This window comes from Doryrhamphus excisus, chromosome 16 (assembly GCF_030265055.1).
Source record: "Doryrhamphus excisus isolate RoL2022-K1 chromosome 16, RoL_Dexc_1.0, whole genome shotgun sequence".
Taxonomy (NCBI): domain Eukaryota; kingdom Metazoa; phylum Chordata; class Actinopteri; order Syngnathiformes; family Syngnathidae; genus Doryrhamphus; species Doryrhamphus excisus.
The window spans coordinates 17366042-17387417 of NC_080481.1; positions in this window are offsets into that span (position 1 = coordinate 17366042).

Genomic DNA, 21376 nt, shown 5'->3' on the forward strand with positions numbered 1-21376 from the left:
GAGAAATAAGAACAACAGTGTGCTGGGAAATCCCAGAAAATACACTAAAAACGTGAACGCCTCTTAAATGACGTAGTATCTGTGAACGCAACCCTGATTACTCATAATAACTGGGTTAGTTTTGCTACCTTCAGACCTGTGCTATCTTTAAGCTTGATTTTAATTTTTTGTTTAGTTTGAGCTGTTAATATATACCAATAAATATATTTGTGTTTAATTAATTTTTTAAAAAATTAATCTGTTACTGTAATAATTTGACCGTTGTTATTACATATAATTTATAGAATGCCAACATTCGTGTCGGAAAAAATATCCTAAAACTTGTTTGGGCTCAAAAATATTTAGTGTAATGCCTTCCTTAAATAAAAATTAAGATACAAAAAAAAATCATATTTGAGTCATGCATTTTCTTGGACATTATCTATTCATAAAGCGCTTTTGATGCTAAATGTACAAAGATTTGTTCCACCAGCAGGAAGAAATGATGGTTCCATATTTGCAAATAGAGGATCTTTGTTCCTCGACGTCTCTTTAACAGTTGAGCGACGCCCAACACGGAGCGAGCTTTGCATTTTCCCATCGATCGCCCCTCCACTCGATCATTTTACTGACCATTTCGCAGATGAAAGGTGGGCGGGGTCCTGAATGATTAGCTGTTGAATTTGATCATATTAGCGGAAAGGAGGGACGCTCGCACGTAAAGTCGTAGGTGGCCGTAAGTGTGAGGCGCGCTGACTTCCTGCGAGAAAGACAGAAATTCATAAGCAGATTCCGAAGCGTCACTGTCAAGTGGTTCTGTCGTTCTGCAATATCGGCTGAAAGACCCACTGATCGATACCGTCCGGCCCTGTTTGCGGAGACCCGCTTCTAATTGCACCTCGGCTCAATGAACGTGAACAGGATTGATTTTTGGGCGCATTTCATTTATTACAGAATCAGCTTTTGAGTGACATATTGCCGCAAGACACCGAGAAGTGATCCCGTTTTGGGTTTTAACACGTTCAAGTGCGGTAAAAAACGCTTGTAAAAAAGATGCATTTTTCAGCCGCGTCGTCGTGCTCGGAGAGCATTTAACACGTGCGTGCCGCCGTCGTCGGCGGGCAGCGCGCGGCGGCCATATGCCTGTGCCCAGATTGGCAGCGCGTTTTGGACAGCTGAGCTGCGATGAGTCACTTCAGGGACTCGTGGAGACCAAAGCTAAGTGTACGTTTAGCCCGAGGCCACAACGCTGCCTGAACACACCACACACACACACACTCAGCACCTCCATTGACTCCTTTTCATCGACAACACTTGTTCTAATCCGGATCATCTCCTCTTTTGGGGTGACGTCGTTGCACGTGTTATGATGCACAGTCACACGCGTTATTTGGGGAACACATAAAAATGTATTTTAAAATAATCATTACCGTACTCAGCATGGATTCGACCGCTACGCTGTGGCTAGCATTCATTTGAAGTCTTGAACACTCGGTTTATCAACAATTCTCAAACTACTAGAGTTAGCATAACAATGCATTTTTGTATACAATTTGGATTATCATTAAAAATATCTAAGAATAAATAGTTGGAATAGATAGTAAACACATCAGGACACTAAATGAAAAACAATAATTATATGTATATATATATATTAATAATGATGTTTGCTAAATACAAGGATGAAGAGTCTTGAACCGGTCATGATGTGCTATATATATCACTATATTGACACTTACTATGGTACCCATTATGTCATTGGATGCTCATATCACCTTGTACTTCGGTACGAGGTAAATTATTAAAAAAAAAAAATTAGAAAGCAGGAAGTGAACAAATGTAACAGTTACTGATTGTAAAAGAGTCCCTTTCTGACAACAACTCACTTTTTTTTCTCCAAAAAGTGGTTGTTTTTTTTCTTCTAATAGAAATTCATTTTTTTCTAATTTTTCCTTACTTTCCAGAACATTCCTCTTATTTTCTAATGCAGTCTGTGGATAAAAAAGGTTGATTAAGCTTTGTTTTTTTGCTTTTTTTTTTTTTACTAAAAAATAATTTTTTTATATAGAAAAACTTAAACTATATTTGGAAAGCAGGAGGTGAACAAATGTAACAGTTACTGATTGGAAAAGTACCAGATGGAGTGGTACCCATTATGGCATTGGACGCTCATATCACCTCGTATTTCGGTACGAGGTACATTATTTAAAAAAAAAAGTATTTTGGAAAGCAGGAAGTGAACAAATGTAACAGTTACTGATTGTAAAAGAGTCCCTTTCTGACAACAACTCACTGGAAACTGAAATAAAGGTACACTTTTTTCAAATAATGAAGTAGATCTCCATACAGATTTTTTTTTCTCCAAAAAGTGGTTGAAATTAATTTTTTTCAAATTTTTCCTTACTTTCCAGAACATTCCTCTTATTTTATAATGCAGTCTGTGGATAAAAAAAGGTTGATTAAGCTTTGTTTTTTTGCTGATTTTTTTTTTTTAATTTAATTAAAATTTATTATTATTTTTTTTTACTAAAAAATAAAATTTTTATATAAAAAAAACCTTAAACTATATTTGGAAAGCAGGAAGTGAACAAATGTAACAGTTACTGATTGTAAAAGAGTCCCTTTCTGACAACAACTCACTGGAAACTGAAATAAAGTTACACTTTTTTTCAAATAATGAAGTAGATTTATTTTCTCCAAAAAGTGGTTGAAATTAATTTTTTTCTAATTTTTCCTTACTTTCCAGAACATTCCTTTTATTTTATAATGCAGTCTGTGGATAAAAAAAGGTTGATTAAGCTTTGGTTTTTTGCTGAAAAAACAGGCTATTTAATCAAAATGTATGTTTTTTTTTTTTTTACAAAAAAATAAAATTTTTATATAAAAAAAAACCTTAAACTATATTTGGAAAGCAGGAAGTGAACGAATGTAGCAGTTACTGATTGTAAAAGTACCAGATGCAGGGGTAGGATTTAATAAGCTTTGCTTCTTCCTACTCCTTTTGGACATGTGGAACTGGGAACTGATTATGGGATGCACTCAATTGTAATTGATGCATGTTCAAATGAAATAAAACCATTACCATTACCATTACCATTACCATTACCATTACCATTACCATTACCATTACCATTGAGAAACCAATAGTGAACTAATGAGAAAATAATGATTAGAGTAGTTACTGAGGAACTAAGGTACATACATTTAGAGTAGTTACTTAGAAACTAATGGTGCGCTAATGAGGAAATAATGAGTAGAGTAGATACTGAGGAACTAAGATGCATACATTTAGAGTAGTTACTGAGGAACTAAGGTACATACATTTAGAGTAGTTACTGAGGAACTTATGAGGAACTTTTCAGACATGTTGAATTGTGCAAATGTAAACGTGATGTTCCAAAATGTAACCTGTTAACCAAAACTCCAACATGGGTTGTGCTCATCTCGCCACTGATAAAGTAAAAGTGCGTGAGAGCAGCACACTTTTGACCTACTCATTAAATAATATACACGCCCCATATGGCACCCCGGCGGCGCGCGGGCAGTATGAAGGACGGGCGCGTCCAAAGACGCGAGGAGGGCCTGGCGTTGAGCGAGAGAAAGTTCAATGACAAGCAGGGAGGAGACGGCCCAAGTGTCCAGCAGGGATTAACCAATCAGAGTGTCAGAAGAGCGGCCAGCTGTTCATTCTGGCCCGGGCGGAGCCAGGCCCGGAGCAGGTGGTGCAGCCCGGTGCCAGCGGTGCTGAAGAGGAGGGGAGCCCAGGAGGAAGATGGTGATGAAAGACACTCGCCTAATGTTTCTGCATCACTCTTGGACTCCCCGTACGTATTATCATGAATAAATATTCAACAAACGCGAGCATATCTGAAAAATAAGCCAAGCTCTGCCTTTATTTAGGTGCCATTTTTTTCCCCAAAATAAAAGCAGCCATGAAAAGACGTGAACAGACGGCAGAAGAAAGTCTTAAAACGTAAAAAGTATTAAAAAAAACAACGTCAGTACAATCCATCCATGCATTTACTATTTAGTTTATCCTCACTAGGGTCACGGGTATGCTGGAGCCTATCCCAGCATACTTTCATGACCCGAGTACAATTAGCATAGTAATAAATGAATGGATGATGGGCAAAATTCTAATAAAAAAGTGCATTTTTCCTTTAATATTTTCACATTTTTCAGTTTTTGATTTCAATTTAAAAATTTCTATTTGTACTTGTTTTTCCGGAATTTTTTTTACTTTATTCTCATTATATTATAACTTTATCACATAATTGTCAACTTTATTCCTTGTTTTGTGGTTTCTCGTAATATTATAACTTTTGACACCTTTGACATTGTTTTATGTCAGATTGCAACTTTTTTCTTAATATATAGACTTTTTGGGGAAAATTATTATAATTTCAACTTTTGTTGTTTTTTCCTTATTGAATTCTATTTTTAGAATGTACACCGGCATCCAATGGCCCCAGGGCGCATGTTGAACACACCTTGGTGTTCAATGTGCCTAGCCTTGGTGTAACTGAAATAAAGTTACACTTTTTTCAAATAATGCAGTAGATCTCCAAACACCGTTTTTTTTTTCCTCCAAAAATTGGTTGTTTTTTTTCTCTAATGGAAATTATTATTTTTTCTAATTTTTCCTTACTTTTTCCAAAACATTCCTCCTATTTTATAATGCAGTCTGTGGATAAAAAAGGGTCAATAAGCTTTGTTTTTTGCCAAAAAAAAAACTATTTAATAAAAATATATGGTTTTTTTTTACTAAAAAATAAAATTTTTATATAAAAAAAACTTAAACTATATTAGGAAAGCAGGAAGTGAACAAATGTAACAGTTACTGATTGTAAAAGTACCAGATGGAGGGGTAGGATTTAATAAGCTTTGCTTCTTCCTACTCTTTTTGGACATGTGGAACTGGGAACTGATTATGGGATGCACTCAATTGTAATCTGATGCATGTTCAAAATGAAATAAAACCATTAGCCTTAGCATTAGCATTAGCATTACCATTACCATTACCATTGTATCCATTGTAATAATTTTAGGGTTCAACTTTTTTTTTCGAATTAGATGTGTTATCTGCGGATTAAAACAGACTGTTGATGAATAATTATTTTAAACCAAAAAAATTTAAATTTATGAGCTAGCAATTTTATGAATCGCAATCTTGATTAACTTGCGTAAAACTTCAGGTTGAACTCTGTAAACGATGTATGATGTATTCTGCAAAAAAAAGTATATTTTCTGAGAAAAAAAAATAATGATCATCATTTTTTGACAAAGTAATTTGTAGTTGTGTGAAAGCCGGATCGCGGATAAGCGAGGATCCTTTCAAGTCTTTGTGGTTTTGTACGTGTTTGAAAAAAACGATGTCTTTCACCGCAAGTTTGCAAGTTAATCCCGAAATCGCTGGCGTTATTTATTTATTTCCCCCCCAAAGTCTGTTGATGTCATTCATCAGATCCGCAAGCACTCGAGCAACGTCTTCGTTTGCCGGCTTCTCAACCAAAGGTTCGGTCTTCCAAATCAAACGTACCGCTGGTCACGTGACTACACCGGCTTCCTGCGATATTCAAAGGAAAGCGTCTCGCCGCGACTCCGGCTCCCCTTCCATCTCACTGAGGGGTCAGTGATTATGTGTTTTGCCAATGTGGAAATCTTTTGATATGCACAAACACAGATTCCTATTTTTTTAGGCTGACAGCTGATTAGGATGCCGGATCATGGCCGCGTCCGACAGGCCCCAGCTGGGTGCAGGGTACATCGCTCATTACACATTTTCTAGAGGAGGGAGGCTAATTCGCAACGCAGCGCAGCATGCCGGTGTAGGTGTAATCATATCATGCAAAAATCAGCGGTCAGTTTGTCGACGGTTCGCCGCCGGCACGGCTGGAGCCTGATTAAAGGCCGCCGAAGACAAAGTGACACGTCCTCAACCTCATCAGAGGAGACGTTAAGCAAAGCATCACTTAGCCGTCAAGGTGCGAGGCCGGCTTCTTTGGTGAATTAACGCTTTCTTCTCGGGGAGCGCTATGCATTTTTTATGACGGCGCGGCCTGGGCGTTCCCGTCGCGGGCACGTAACTTGATTTAATTAGAAGTCAGCATTTTGACGTAAAATATCTGCTGTAGTTAAGCGGCATTCTTCAGCCGAGCGAGATCTGACAGTGCGAATGAACGCAGGGTTAATGTGGTCGGGAAAAAATCATCAGCGATTTCTTCCCGTTGCCCGCCCTCTTTTGGCTCTTTCTGCCGCGGTGACAAGAAAATTTATTTCAATGTGCTTCCGCTCGTCGTTTTTGTCTTTGCCTCCCATTTTGTGTTGCTGTGTGATTATTCCCGACTCCTGCAGCTGTTAATGGACTTACCCGTGTGTTGTGCTCCCTACCATGGAAAGAGATAATTATTTCATTGAGGACTTCCTGGTCCAACCTTCCTGCTGGAGAAGGATGAATGTGGCCTTGCATGTATGTAATGTCTTTAAGGAAGCCTGCGGGGATTAGGCCTAATGACAGAAGTTAATTATATTAAGAGTCATTTTCAAAAACAGTTCATGAACCACAAATTATACTTAAAGTTGCTCCTTAATGTTCTTAACTGTAATTAAATTGGCTAACGTGTAAAGAAAACGACTGCGACGGGCAGTAGGGACATCAAACGGGAACATTTACAGGTTGATCCGTGAGGAAATTCGCCAACCACGTCGTTTTTCTTCCCTTGTCCGACACAGATAGGACACTTAAATGTTGAAATGTTTTCCTTGTGACCTGTTCCCTCAAACTGCTGGCTAAAAAGTGTACTCTAAACTATCTATATCATGAAAAAAAAATACTTTCTGTGAATTGAAAATTACCTTTGGTGTCCCTTGCCATCACACGTGTTATCTGAACGCCTTCCATGTTGAATCTGTAAACTAGATTCTTCATTTGTAGATGGCGTACGTTAGAAGCAAAACAAAATATTTTGATATGTAAAAATCATGTGGTGTCTAATCATCATGACTGTTATTGCTGACTTAAATGTTTTGTCAAGGCAAGCACACATTTGGTGTTAAACAGATCAAATTGACCAAATCCAGGAGCTTTGGAAATCAAATAACCGTATCTTAACTTTGGTGTCCCTTGCCATCACACGTGTTATCTGAACGCCTTCCATGTTGCTTCACACGCCAGCTGCAAAGCAAGAAGCTGGACTATATTTATGGAGCCGAATTAGTCGTGAATAAAACATGACCCGAATTATGTTTCGATATGTAAAAACAAATTTGGTGTCAAATCATCATGACTGTTATATCCATACGTAATGAACTTAATAAGGTTTTTTTTCACATTTAATCTGTAAACTAGATTCTTCATTTGTAGCTGCCGTACGTTAGAAGCAAAACAAAATTTTTGATATGTAAAAATCATGTGGTGTCTAATCATCATGACTGTTATTGCTGACTTAAATGTTTTGTCAAGGCAAGCGCACATTTGGTGTTAAACAGATGATATTGACCAAATCCAGGAGCTTTGGAAATCAAATAACCGTATCTTAACTTTGGTGTCCCTTGCCATCACACGTGTTATCTGAACGCCTTCCATGTTGCTTCACACACCAGCTGCAAAGCAAGAAGCTGGACTATATTTATGGAGCCGAATTACTTGTAAATAAAACATGACCCAAATTATGTTTTGATATGTAAAAATCATGTGGTGTCTAATCATCATGACTGTTATTGCTGACTTTAATGTTTTGTCGAGGCAAGGTGTTATTTTCCTCAGTTTTTCATGAACTTAACATAGCACTTATTTTGGCAGTTTTTTTTAATAATGTCTATATGACAGTTATGCTAGTGATAACAATCGTGATGACTGGACACTATGATTTTTCAGATATCCATACATAATGAACTTAATAAGGTTTTTGTTCACATTGAATCTGTAAAGTAGATTCTTGATTTGTAGCTGGCGTACGCTAGAAGCAAAACAGAAGGCGTTTATTTAACTCACGTGATGTCAGAGGACACAAAATGTAACTATCGTTATTGACTTGCCAAAGGTCCTGTACCTATCTGTATGGCAGAAATTTTTCACATTAATAATGTAATATATATATATTTTATATATTATGTTTTGATATGTAAAAATCATGTGGTGTCTAATCATCATGACTGTTATTGCTGACTTCAATGTTTTGTCAAGGCAAGCACACATTTGGTGTTAAACAGATGATATTGACCAAATCCAGGAGCTTTGGAAATCAAATAACCGTATCTTACCTTTGGTGTCCTTTACCATCACACGTGTTATCTGAACGCCTTCCATGTAATGTAAACAATGTAAACAATCAATCAATAATAAGCAATATGACCTGCCGCTGGAAGAATTCATAGCTCCATTGTCATAATAAAAGCTTGTGAGATTAGAAGGCATTATTAGAATGAATTAGACTCTCTACATGGTGACTTGACACATTTATTGCTCACAATAATGGAATGGGGAAGAAATAGCTCATTTACTCTTCATTAAGTCACGTTGTTTATTTCGAACAATGAATGCCTCAATTGCAGAGTTTCGTTTTACACTTTCTTACGGGTCACCATGTAGTGGCTTTGAAAGTATTTGGTTCAAGGCCAAACTTAATTGCTATACTCTATGATTCAATACTGAGTAGCGTATAATTCACCCCTTTTGGGGGTCCTTCAACCCCCAAAACGATTAATTGATGACATAGATACCAGTGCAACTTGGTCATTTTTTTGGAAAGCGACTTCTGGTAATCATAAAAAAAAAAAAATGTATGTTAGTGCATAAGTATGAATGATTAATAATGAAATTGCCACTACATAGGTTACATGGAAACACAAAACCTAATATCTTTATGGCACGTTTCAATCCGATCTTGCGAATCTTGTGATATTGCAAATTAAATAATTATAAAAAAGAACATGAAAAATGTAATTCAAAAAAATTCAAAAAAATTCAAAAAAATTCAAAAAAATTCAAAAAATTCAAAAAAATTCAAAAAAAATTCAAATTCAAGGAATTAATAATAATAGTATGTAATAGTAATAATAGTTATAAATAATAGCTCTCCCAATCCAATCTAACACGCTTTCAAAAGTGCTGCACAAATGTTTTTTCAATAATAATAATAATAATATGCAAATTTGTGAGGTCACAAATTCTGAATCGTGAATATTTCGGGATCCACTCGTTTGACTTGTGTTCACGTTAGGGTTCGACTTTGGGTGAATGAGATGTGTTTTCTGCAGGAAAAAAAAATTCAGAAAAAAAACTTTTTTTGATCACATAATTTTTTTTACCAGGAATACACAAACTTGCACGGTTGCAAACACTGAATCGTGAACGGGCATGGATCCATTTTATGAACTTGTGTTCACCTGAGGGTGAATGAGCTTCATTATTAAAAAAATAATAATAATCAAAAATTTGCGAGGTTGGGAAAGCTGAACTGCGACTTTTACTTGTTTGTGCTTTACTTGTGTTAACCTTCGCGTTCAAGTTGGTGAATGAGGTGTGTTTTCTGCAGAAAAAAACGGTTATTTTCAGAATTATTTTTTTTGATAACATAATTTTTGACCAGGAATACGCAAATTTGCGTGGTTTGCGAACAATGAGCTTCATTATTATAAAAAAAATCATAAAAAAATACAAAAATTTGCTAAGTTGGGAATGCTGAACTTGCTTGTGTTCACCTTCGGGTTCAACCTGGTGAATGAGGTGTGTTTTCTGCAGAAAAAAAACGGTTATTTTCAGAAAAAAAAAATTTTTTTTGATAACATCATTTTTTCCAGGAATACGCAAATTTGCGCGGTTTGCAAACACTGAATCGTGAACGGGCATGGATCCATTTTATGAACTTGTGTTCACCTCAGGGTGAAATTTAGGGTCCAACTCGGTGAATGAGCTTCATTATTAAAAAAAAAAAATCATAAAAAATACAAAAATTTGCGAGGTTGGGAATGCTGAACTTGCTTGTTTTCACCTTTGGGTTCAACCTGGTGAATGAGATGTGTTTTCTGCAGAAAACACATCTCAAAAAAAAAAAAAAATTTTTTTTGATAACATAATTTTTGACCAGGAATACGCAAATTTGCATGGTTTGGGAACACTGAAATAATAATCAAAAATGCAAAAAATTGCAAAGTTGGGAATGCTGAACTGGGTTTTCTGTGTTGGGCTAATCTCGGAAAAAACATTAAAAATGAAAAAAACATGAGACCAAAAATTAATAAAATAGATTAAAAAAATGTATGAAAAAAAAGAGCTAATCATATGAAGCAGGGTTTGTCCGTGGAACGCTCGTGTCATGAGCTACTCTCGGAAACGGTAAAGATTCCCAAGTGTCTTGGTGGGAATTAACGTTCCTCTTACAGCCGGTGAAACCTTGACACGTCAAGTGAAAAGCACTCAAGCTGTTGCACGCTTTAATCCCTCCAACGGTTGACGACATTTCCTTCGGAGCGCCGGCCAGAGGAGTGAAAAAAAAAAAAAAATGTACGAATTACACGCATTTGTCCGCTGGTAATTAGGTGAGTTTCCACTCGATGATTGGCTTTTCCAGTGAGGACTTTTGAAGTGTAATGACTTCAAATGCAGAAACCGTTGTCGGTCGGAGCCTTTGAACGACCCTTAATCTGGCAAAACTTAGGTCGGTCGGGGTCTTTTGCACACTTAAAGTCTTAAGTAAAAGAATAATATTCGATTCTGTAGCCCGCAGAGCGCTATTGTTCAAGCGCTTCCTGGAGACTTTCGCCTCCGGAGAGGTTTGGAGACTTTCCGAGTCATGCCATTTGTGCAACTGTGCATATTAAGTCGACTTGCTGGGCCTGCATGTTCTTGTGGCTCAAGTGTACTATGTGTGTGTGTGCGATAGTAGTATCTGCCATTGCCGCCGTGAAGCCAGACCCCCCTCTGCTTTTCTCACTTGTAATCATGTCCAAATTTGCACAGGAGGGTGGGGAGTGGGACAGCCATGTCAACTTGTGTGGGTGTTTTCTGTATTTATTTTTCAGGTTCCAAAGCAACTTCTGAGGCTCAAAGCTCAAAAATATTTTGCTCTCCACCGCATTCGAACTAAAAAGTGCAGATTGGCTCGCTAGAGCACGGCCACATGCCGAGTAACAAGTAACGGAATATGAATGGAAGCCAGCCACGAGATGTCTGGGCTGGCAGCGAGCCTCAAAGGTAATTAGCAAACAACAACTTGAGCGGTTTTCGTTGGGGAACGGGGAACGGGGAACGGGAACACGGCGACGACGCCTCGTCGTGCGCTCCGATGGCTGCAACACCGGCGGTCATGCTTGTAACGGCGTCTTAGCCTCTGTTGGATTTTTAAAAGAACATTTCTCCAAGGGCAGACGTGTACTTGGCGTAGTCGTGCGCTTTCGGGAAGCGTTATGGCGCCCTCCGAGTGTGTGTACGCACCTTGGCAGGGCCATCGGAGGCCCAGGCGGCGTGCGATTGTGCGAGCATTTCTGACAAAGACTTCAGATTCTGTAGCGCTTTCCAGGAAACAGGCGGTGGAGAAACCGACACCGGGACAGCAGGCCAACCTGGACTTGATGACCGAATTTGGACTTTTTGTCGTCTTTATTTGATTTGTCAAAGTTGGTGAGCGACCGTTCACAAAAGTTTCGTCTTCTCCCGGCGCTCATTTGTGTGATGCGCTGGAGCGTCAATCTGCTGACGGCGATGATGCCGCATGAAGGCTTTAATTAGCCGCGTGGCGTGTCAGAGTCTATCCGATGATATAGCGGGTGCGGTCGGACTGGGCGAAGTGGGTCAGGTCCGAAAGTGAGTGGACATGGAAGTGACGCCGGCTTGTGATGTGACCCGTTAGCGGCAAGGCGAAGGGACTCGGGTCAGTTCCTGTCCTCTCTTGCGGGGACGCCGCTTGCCACGGGGCAAACAAATCACAGGAAGTCACGCTGTCGACTCGCGACGACTCGGACTTTTAAGTCTCTTCGACTTTTGTGTCCTCGTTTCACATCTTCCCTGTTTCTTCTCCGACCTCCGTTAGCATCCTAGTAGCATCCCCCCTTTTTTTTCTAAGCTACTTTTACCAAACTTTTTCGAGTGATTTGATATTTTGCTAGGAAGTTATACATATTTCAAGAAAAACTTGTTTGCTGTGGTGGCCACGGCCACCCTCGGTCACGCTCCGGCCACCCTGCTGGCCAGATTGATACATTTCAGGTATCAATGTATTGCCCCCCATGTGTGAGTAATGGTCTCACCTTGGTGACCCCAATGAAAAATGTCTGGCTTCACTCATGTTTGTTTTTTATTATATCACGACAATAAAAAAATAATAAAAATAATGAGAAAAAATATAATTTTTTTAAAATACATATATAATTTTTTTTCTATATATTTAAACTTTATGCTACAAAAACGCTCATGATATTACAAAGTTTTTCTCATAAAATTAGGTAGATAAGCATGTCTTTATAGTTGGAAAATATGCCATTCCTAAAATATGACTCAAACAAAATATGTTTTTCATTTGAGATTTGAACTTTATGCCACTGAAATGACTGTAATATTAGGATGTTATGCTTGTAAAAAAATAATAAAAAAAGAAAAAAAATATATAATTTTTTAACATATATTTCAACTTTATGCTACAAAAACACTACTTTTATTACAAAATTTTTCTCATAAAATTAGGTACATAAGCACAACATGTCTCCATACTTGGAAAATATGCCATTCCTAACATATGATTCAAACAAAATATGTATGTTTTTCATTTGAGATTTGAACTTTATGCCACTGAAATGACTGTAATATTAGGATGTTATGCTTGTAAAAAAATAATAAAAAAGAAAAATATATATAGTAATTTTTTAAAATTCATATATAATTTGTTTTACATATATTTCAACTTTATGCAACAAAAACACTCATGATATTACAAAGTTTTCTCATAAAATTAGGTACATAAGCGCAACATGTCTCCATACTTAGAAAATATGCCATTCCTAACATATGATTCAAACAAAATATGTTTTTCATTTGAGATTTGAACTTTATACCACTAAAATGACTGTAATATTAGGATGTTATGCTTGTAAAAAATAATAAAAATAATAACAAAGAAAAAAATATATTTTTTTAAATTCATATATAATTTGTTTACATATATTTCAAATTTATGCTCCAAAAACGCTCATGATATTACAAAGTTTTTCTCATAAAAATAGGTAGATTGTCACGCCCTGTGTGGGTTCCCAAGTGACAGTTTGGGTTTGAGTTTCCGGTCTGGGCTTTGGTTTCCTTTTTGCACGCTCTTATTTTGTCTTTGACTTCCTGTTTTGCCTCGCCTGCCTCCGTTGTCATAGTCACCCACACCTGTCCCTAATTTGAGTGTCTATTTAGTTCAGGTGTGTGTGTCTCCCTGTGTGGGATCATTGTCATTTGTTTGTCTGTTCCCTGAGTTGCTTTATTCTGCTGCTGCAATTATTGTTAAAATAAATATTATTTACCTGCTATTGGTCCTGCTCTCTGCATCCTGCACAAACATGTCTCCATACTTGGAAAATATGCCATTCCTAACATATGATTCAAACAAAATATGTTGTTCATTTGAGATTTGAACTTTATGCCACTAAAATGACTGTAATATTAGGAAGTCATGCTTGTAAAAAATAATAAAAAAATATATAATTTAAAAAAAATCATATATAATTTTTTTACATATATTTCAACTTCATGCTACAAAAACGCTCAAGATATTACAAAGTTTTTCTCATAAAATTAGGTAGATAAGCACAAACATGTCTCCATACTTGGAAAATATGCCATTCCTAACATATGATTCAAACAAAATATGTTTTTCATTTGAGATTTGAACTTTATGCCACTAAAATTACTGTAATATTAGGATGTTATTCTTGTAAAAAAAATAATAACAATATATATATATTTTTTTTAAATTCATATATAATTGTTTTTACATATATTTCAACTTTATGCTACAAAAACACTCATGATATTAGAAAGTTTTTCTCATAAAATTAGGTAAATAAGCACAAACATGTCTCCATATTTGGAAAATATGCCATTCCTAACATATGATTCAAACAAAATGTGTTTTTTATTTGAGATTTTAACTTTATGCCACTAAAATGACTGTAATATTAGGATGTTATGCTTGTAAAAAAAAAAAAAAAAAAAAATATATATATATATATATATATATATATATATATATATATATATATATATATATATATATATATATATATATAATATATTTTAATTCATATATAATTTTTTTACATATATTTCAACTTTATGCTCCAAAAACACTCATGATATTACAAAGTTTTTTTTAATAAAATTAGGTAGATAAGCACAAACATGTCTCCATATTTGGAAAATATGCCATTCCTAACATATGATTCAAATAAAATATATTTTTCGTTTTAAGATTTAAACTTTATGCCACTAAAATAGCTGTAATATTAAGATGCTATGCTTGTAAAATTGCATCTTTTTCTTGAAAGATTAGAATTTTTTTCTTCAAATATTTTGATTTTATTCTTGTAAAATTATCATGTAATTATTTGCTGTTTGTTTTTGCAGTTTTCTATATTTTTTTAGAATTTGCCGTGAGTTAATAAGCAATGTCAATAAACAAATGTCCCGCGGTCTATACTTTGGACACCCGTGTTGTAATTCATCTTTCCTATTTTTTTCCCTATTCCTCAATTTACTCACATCCATTTCATTCTTCTTTGTTTCCTCCTTTCCTATCGATCCATTTACTTTCCTCATTTCCTTTGCAAGCCCGTTTAGATTCCTTGCCCCGTTTCCATCCTTTTAGTGTCTTCGGTCCCCCCCTCCCCCAAGCTCACTAATGTCCTTTTTCCTCTTATTTATCCTTTTGAGTCATTTTTTTGGCTTGTGTTTGTTTGCAATCTTTGCGGCTCGTGGCGTTTCCCTGCACTGCGGAGTGGATTTGCCTCAAAGTCACGGCGCTGGAAGTCTTTGACTATGATACAAGCGGGTGTCTTCTTGTCTCTGCCTAAACAGGGCATGGGTAGCCATGGGGCAGCGGGCTATCAGAGGTGATCAGCGTGATGCAGATGCACACACACACACACACACACACACACACACACACATACACACAGTCAGTTTCTGTTGGGATTGTTTGTCCTTTGTGCTTTGGTGTAAAATTTAAAACAACTGTATCCCCCACAAAACAAAATATGGACAAAACATGGACAAGATATTAAATAGTAAGTCCGAGAAATGGTCTTTTTTTTTGAACGATTCATTGGAACATCGGTTCTCACGGGTCATGATGATCACATAAAATAATAATAACAATCGTTACCCTCGCGTCCTTTGCCGTCACCCATCTGACCTGCTAACATATGATTCAAACAAAATATGTTTTTCATTTGAGATTTGAACTTTATGCCACTAAAATGAGTGTAATATAACAATGTTATACTTGTAAAAAAATAATAATGAAAAAATTAACTTCATATATAATTTGTTTACATATATTTCAACTTTATGCTACAAAAACGCTCATGATATTACAAAGTTTTCTCATAAAATTAGGTAGATAAGCACAAACATGTCTCCATACAAATATGCCATTCCTAACATATGATTAAAAAATATGTTTTTCATTTGAGATTTGAACTTTATGCCACTAAAATGACTGTATTATTAGGATGTTATGCTTCTAAAATAATAATAATAATAATAATAAAGAAAAAAATAGATATTTTTTAAAATTCATACATATTTTTTTATATATTTCAATTTTATGCGACAAAAACGCTCGTGATTTTTTCTCACAAAAAGCAAAATTTTAAATTCATATATATTTTTTTACATATATTTCAACTTTATACAACAAAAACGCTCACGATATTACAAAGTGTTTCTCATAAAATTAGGTAGATAAGCACAAACATGTCTCCATACTTGGAAAATATGCCATTCCTAACATATGATTCAAACTAAATATGTTTTTCATTTGAGATTTGAACTTTGTACCACTAAAAAGACTTTAATATTAAGATGTTATGCTTGTAAAAAAATAATAAAAATAATAAAAATGTGTATTTAAAAAAAAAATTCATATATAATTTTTTTACATATTTCAATTTTATGCTACAAAAACGCTCATGATATTACAGAGTTTTTCTCATAAAATTAGGTAGATAAGCACAAACATGTCTCCATACTTGGAAAATATGCCATTCCTAACATATGATTCAAACAAAATGTGTTTTTCATTTGAGATTTGAACTTTATACCACTAAAATGACTGTAATATTAGGATGTTATGCTTGTAAAAAAATAAATAAAAATAATAAAAAAATATATAATTTTTTTTAATTCATATATAATTTTTTTTACATATTTTTCAAATTTATGCTCCAAAAACGCTGAAGATATGACAAAGTTTTTCTCATACAATTAGGTAGATAAGCACAAACATGTCTCCATACTTGGAAAATATGCCATTCCTAACATATGATTCAAACTAAATATGTTTTTCAATTGAGATTTGAACTTTATGCCACTAAAATGAATGTAATATTAGGATGTTATGCTTAAAAAAATATATATATTTTTTTAAATTCATATATAATTTTTTTTTACATATTTTTCAACTTTATGCTACAAAAACGCTCACGATATTACAGAGTAAGAAATAATAAAAAAAATATATAATTTTTTTAAAAATTCATATATAATTTTTTTACATGATCACATGAAATAATAATAACAATCGTTACCCTCGCGTCCTTTGCCGTCACCATTCTGACCTGCTAGAAGCTACATTATGGTTATCGGGCAATACTAAATATGAATAAAACATGACCTTAATTATGTATTGACATGTGAAGCTCATGTAGTGTCCAATCATCACTACTGTTATCACTGCATGAATCATACACATAGTACTTAATACTAATATATAATACTTTTTACTGGCTTTTTTTTACGAGTTATGACATCATAATGACTGGACAGCACAGAGTTTTTAGATATAAGAAGAAAGTCTTCACTGGAAAAGGTTTGGACGCCCCCCTGAACTAGGAGAAACGGGTTTAAGAACCAGAACCAACGCAAGGAAAATCACGAACTCTAACGGCTGTGTCCCTTCCAGCTCAAAAAGAGTTCAAGATTCCAAAACGGCGCCGTGATTAGATTGCTTTAGCCAATTTTTTCCGCCGCCTTTAATATGCAAATGATAGGTACGCAAAGCTCTGATGCTTTTATTTAAAAGACATGTCCTCGGGCGATAACGGTGGGCTTCCAGGAGGAGCGTCGTTTCCAGCATGAAATAAATAGTTGTTAGAGGGATCACACAAGTTCTGATCTCGCAGGATGAAACACTAATTGATGTGAATAATTTATTTACGTTGCGCCTCTTGAAGATATCACACGGACAAGGATAAATAAAAGTTGAGCTCAAACATGATGGCCGACGTCCTATAGGAGCCGGCCAATTTTCAGGGGGAATTACATCCTTTAGATGAGTTGTCATCCTTTCCACTCATAATGGCGTTTGTCCTGAGGTCACGCCACTGCAATTATCCAACATTACCGGAATGCTCCGAGGGATTAAGAATAATGATCCCGATATGAATTAGTATGTTACGCATGAGGGTGGGGGGAGGGAAGACTCATTTGATTTAAAGTGGGTGGGAGAGGTGAAATGTCATTGTGAAAAGCAGAGGGTACGGAGAAATACGTTTTTATTCTTAATTTTGGCACTTTCTTCATGGAAAATTTCTTGTGGTTACAACTTTTTCCACAAACTAATTTTCCCCAAATTTACAGCTGTATTTGTTTTTTTTTTCTTTTCTTAAAACGATATTGGTATCGGATTTTTTCCCGATCATGAAAACCGCTATTGCTCTATACAAGAAAAATGTCATCAGCTATCAACTGGTATCGGAAAACACCAAAAAAGCCAATATCAGACATCCCTCATTTCAACATTTCCAATAAAAAAATATTTTTAAATAACTTTTTTATATTGAGAATTTTTTCATTAAATTACTATTTTTTTGTCTCAATATTTTGACTTTATTCTTGTAAGATTATAGCTACTCTGTTCCATTTCAGCTGTTTTCCTCCATCTATTTATTTTTTTTTCATGTAAATTTTCTTGTGGCAATTAGGACTTTCCCCCTATATTACAATTTTTTCTGCAAACAAATTTTCCCCAAATTTACAGCTATATTTGTTGTTTTTTTTTTCTTGGTATCATATTTTTTCCCGATCATGAAAACCGCTATTTAAAAAATGTTCTATACAAGAAATATGTGTTCATTCCACCATAGGAAAAATGTCATCAGCTATCAACTGGTATCGGAAAACACCAAAAAAGCCAATATCAGACATCCCTCATTTCAACATTTCCAATAAAAAAATCATTTTTAAAGAATTTTTTTATATTGATAATTTTTTCATTAAATGACTATTTTTTGTCTCAATATTTTGACTTTATTCTTGTAAAATGATAGCTACTTCAGCTGTTTTCCCCCAACTATTTCAATTTTTTTCATGTAAATTTTCTTGTGGACTTTCCCCCCCATAGTACAACTTTTTCTACAAACTAATTTTCCCCAAATTTACAGCTGTATTTTATTTTTTTTTTCTTAAAACGATATTGGTATCGGATTTTTTCCCGATCATGAAAACCGCTATTTAAAAATGTTCTATACAAGAAATATGTGTTCATTCCACCACAAGAAAAATGTCATCAGCTATCAACTGGTATCGGAAAACACCAAAAAAGCCAATATCAGACATCCCTCATTTCAACATTTCCAATAAAAATGATATTTTTAAAGAATTTTTTTAAATTGAGAATTTTATCATTAAATTACTACTTTTTTGTCTTAATATTTTGACTTTATTCTTGTAAAATTATAGCTACTCTGTTCCATTTCAGCTGTTTTCCCCCAACTATTTATTTTTTTTTTCATGTAAATTTTCTTGTGGCAATTAGGACTTTCCCCCTATATTACAATTTTTTCTGCAAACAAATTTTCCCCAAATTTACAGCTGTATTTGTTGTTTTTTTCCAGAAAACAATATTGGTATCGGATTTTTTCCGGATCATGAAAAACGCTATTTTAAAAATGTTCTATACAAGAAATATGTGTTCATTCCATCACAAGAAAAATGTCATCAGCTATCAGCTGGTATCGGAAAACAAAAATCGGCATATCAGTTTTCACCAAAAAAGCCAATATTCGACATCCCTCATTTCAACATTTCCAATAAAAATGATATTTTTAAAGCATTTTTTTAAATTGAGAATTTTGTCATTAAATTACAACTTTTTTGTTTTAATATTTTGACTTTATTCTTGTAAAATTACAGCTACTCTGTTCCATTTCAGCTGTTTTCCCCCAAGTATTTCAACTTTTTTAAAATAAATTTTCTTGTGGTAATTAAGACTTTTCCCCTCATATTACAACTTTTTCTACAAACTAATTTTCCCCAAATTTACAACTGTATTTGTTGTTGTTTTTTTTCAGAATATTACAACTTATTACAACGATATTGGTATCAGATTTTTTCCCGATCATGAAAACCGCTATTTTAAAAATGTTCTATACAAGAAATATGTGTTCATTCCACCACAGTAGAAATGTCATCAGCTATCAGTTGATATCGGTATTGAAATTTAGACAATATCGGCATATCGATTTTCAGCAAAAAAGCCAATATCAGACATCCCTCATTTCAACATTTCCAATAAAAATGAATTTTTTTAAAGAACTTTTTTTAAATTGATTTAATTTTTTAAATTGAGAATTTTCTCATTAAATTACAACTTTTTTTTTGTCTTAATATTTTGACTTTATTCTTGTAAAATTTTTGTAGCTACTTTCTTAAATTTCAGCTGTTTTGCCCCAACTATTTCAACTTTTTTTTTGTAAATTTTCTTGTGGTAATTAGGACTCCCCCCCCCCCCCCCATGTTACAAGTTTTTTTTTTACAAACAAATTTTCCCCAGATTTACAGCTGTATTTGTTGGGTTTTTTTTCCAGAATATTACAATTTATTGTTTCGGTTTCACCAAATAAGCCAAGATCAGACATCCTTCATTGCAACATTTCCAATAAAAATAAAAAAAAATAAAATTTTAAATTGAAAAAAAAAAAATTGAGAATTTTCTCATTAAATTACAACTTTTTTGTCTTAATATTTTGACTTTATTCTTCTAAAATTCTTGTTTGGCAACCTAATTTTTCTCAAATTACAACTTTGAATCTTGTTTTTTTTTATTAAAACTTAAAAAAAACATTCATTCATTCATTTTCTTCCGCTTTTTCCTCATTTTGTTTTTTAATATTTCAACATTTACTACTAAAATTAAATTTTTCCTCATATTATTATGATGTTAATGTAAAATTAATCTGTCTTTTGACTTAATTCTTATAAAATTACTGCCAATTTATCCATTTTAAAGTGAGTGAAAGAGGTGAAAAATGATGATCCTGCAGGTTTACTGCATGGAACGTGATGATGGTCTTCAGCCACCACCCACTCCTCACCACTGCTGGCATAGCTGAAATTCAAATAACCTGACGTCAAAAAAAGGAGGAATAGAAGACCCACAATGCTCTCCCTTGTGGCGGCGACCTTTGGGCCGCGTGGGGGGGCTTCTACAGTCTGCAGTGGGCTGAAATGTTTGACATTTTTTCCGCCATGACGGCCTTGTTACTACTCGTGTATTCCGCTGTAGGCATCTGCGTATGCTTGCGATGGTCTCCCGAGGAAACGCACGACCTGACGTGGATGACAAACACAGACGCCCCGCCCGCTTTGTTCCGAGCTGTTTGACATACGCTGAATTTATTCTGTGTGGACAAAGACTTTAACCCTGCATATCCTGCATGCATACAAACTCTTGTGGGGGTGTCATCAGACGAGATGAGATTTTAACATGAATTTTAAGAAACGAAAAATATGAAAAAATATGACTGGACAAACACATTTTTTTTTATCGAACTAAGTTACAAAAATGTTTATTGTGCCCCAAATTGATGCTGAAAAAGATTTTTAGAGACCAAATAAACCAGTGTTATGATACTATACTATACTACTACTACTACTACTACTACTAATTATAATAATAATAATAATAGCTCACTGTTCTCTTATCTAGTTGTCTTTGCCTGTTTATATCAGGGCTGTCCAGCTGTTTTAATATATTTTTAAATAAAAAAAAGGAAAAAATAAATGCAATTTTTACAAAAATAAAGTCAAAATATTAAAATAAATAATATTTTCTAAAAAGAAAAAAAAAATTTTTTTTACAAGAATAAACTTAATTATGTTATTTTAGTTGCATCGACTTTAAATATCGGTTATTTTTTATGA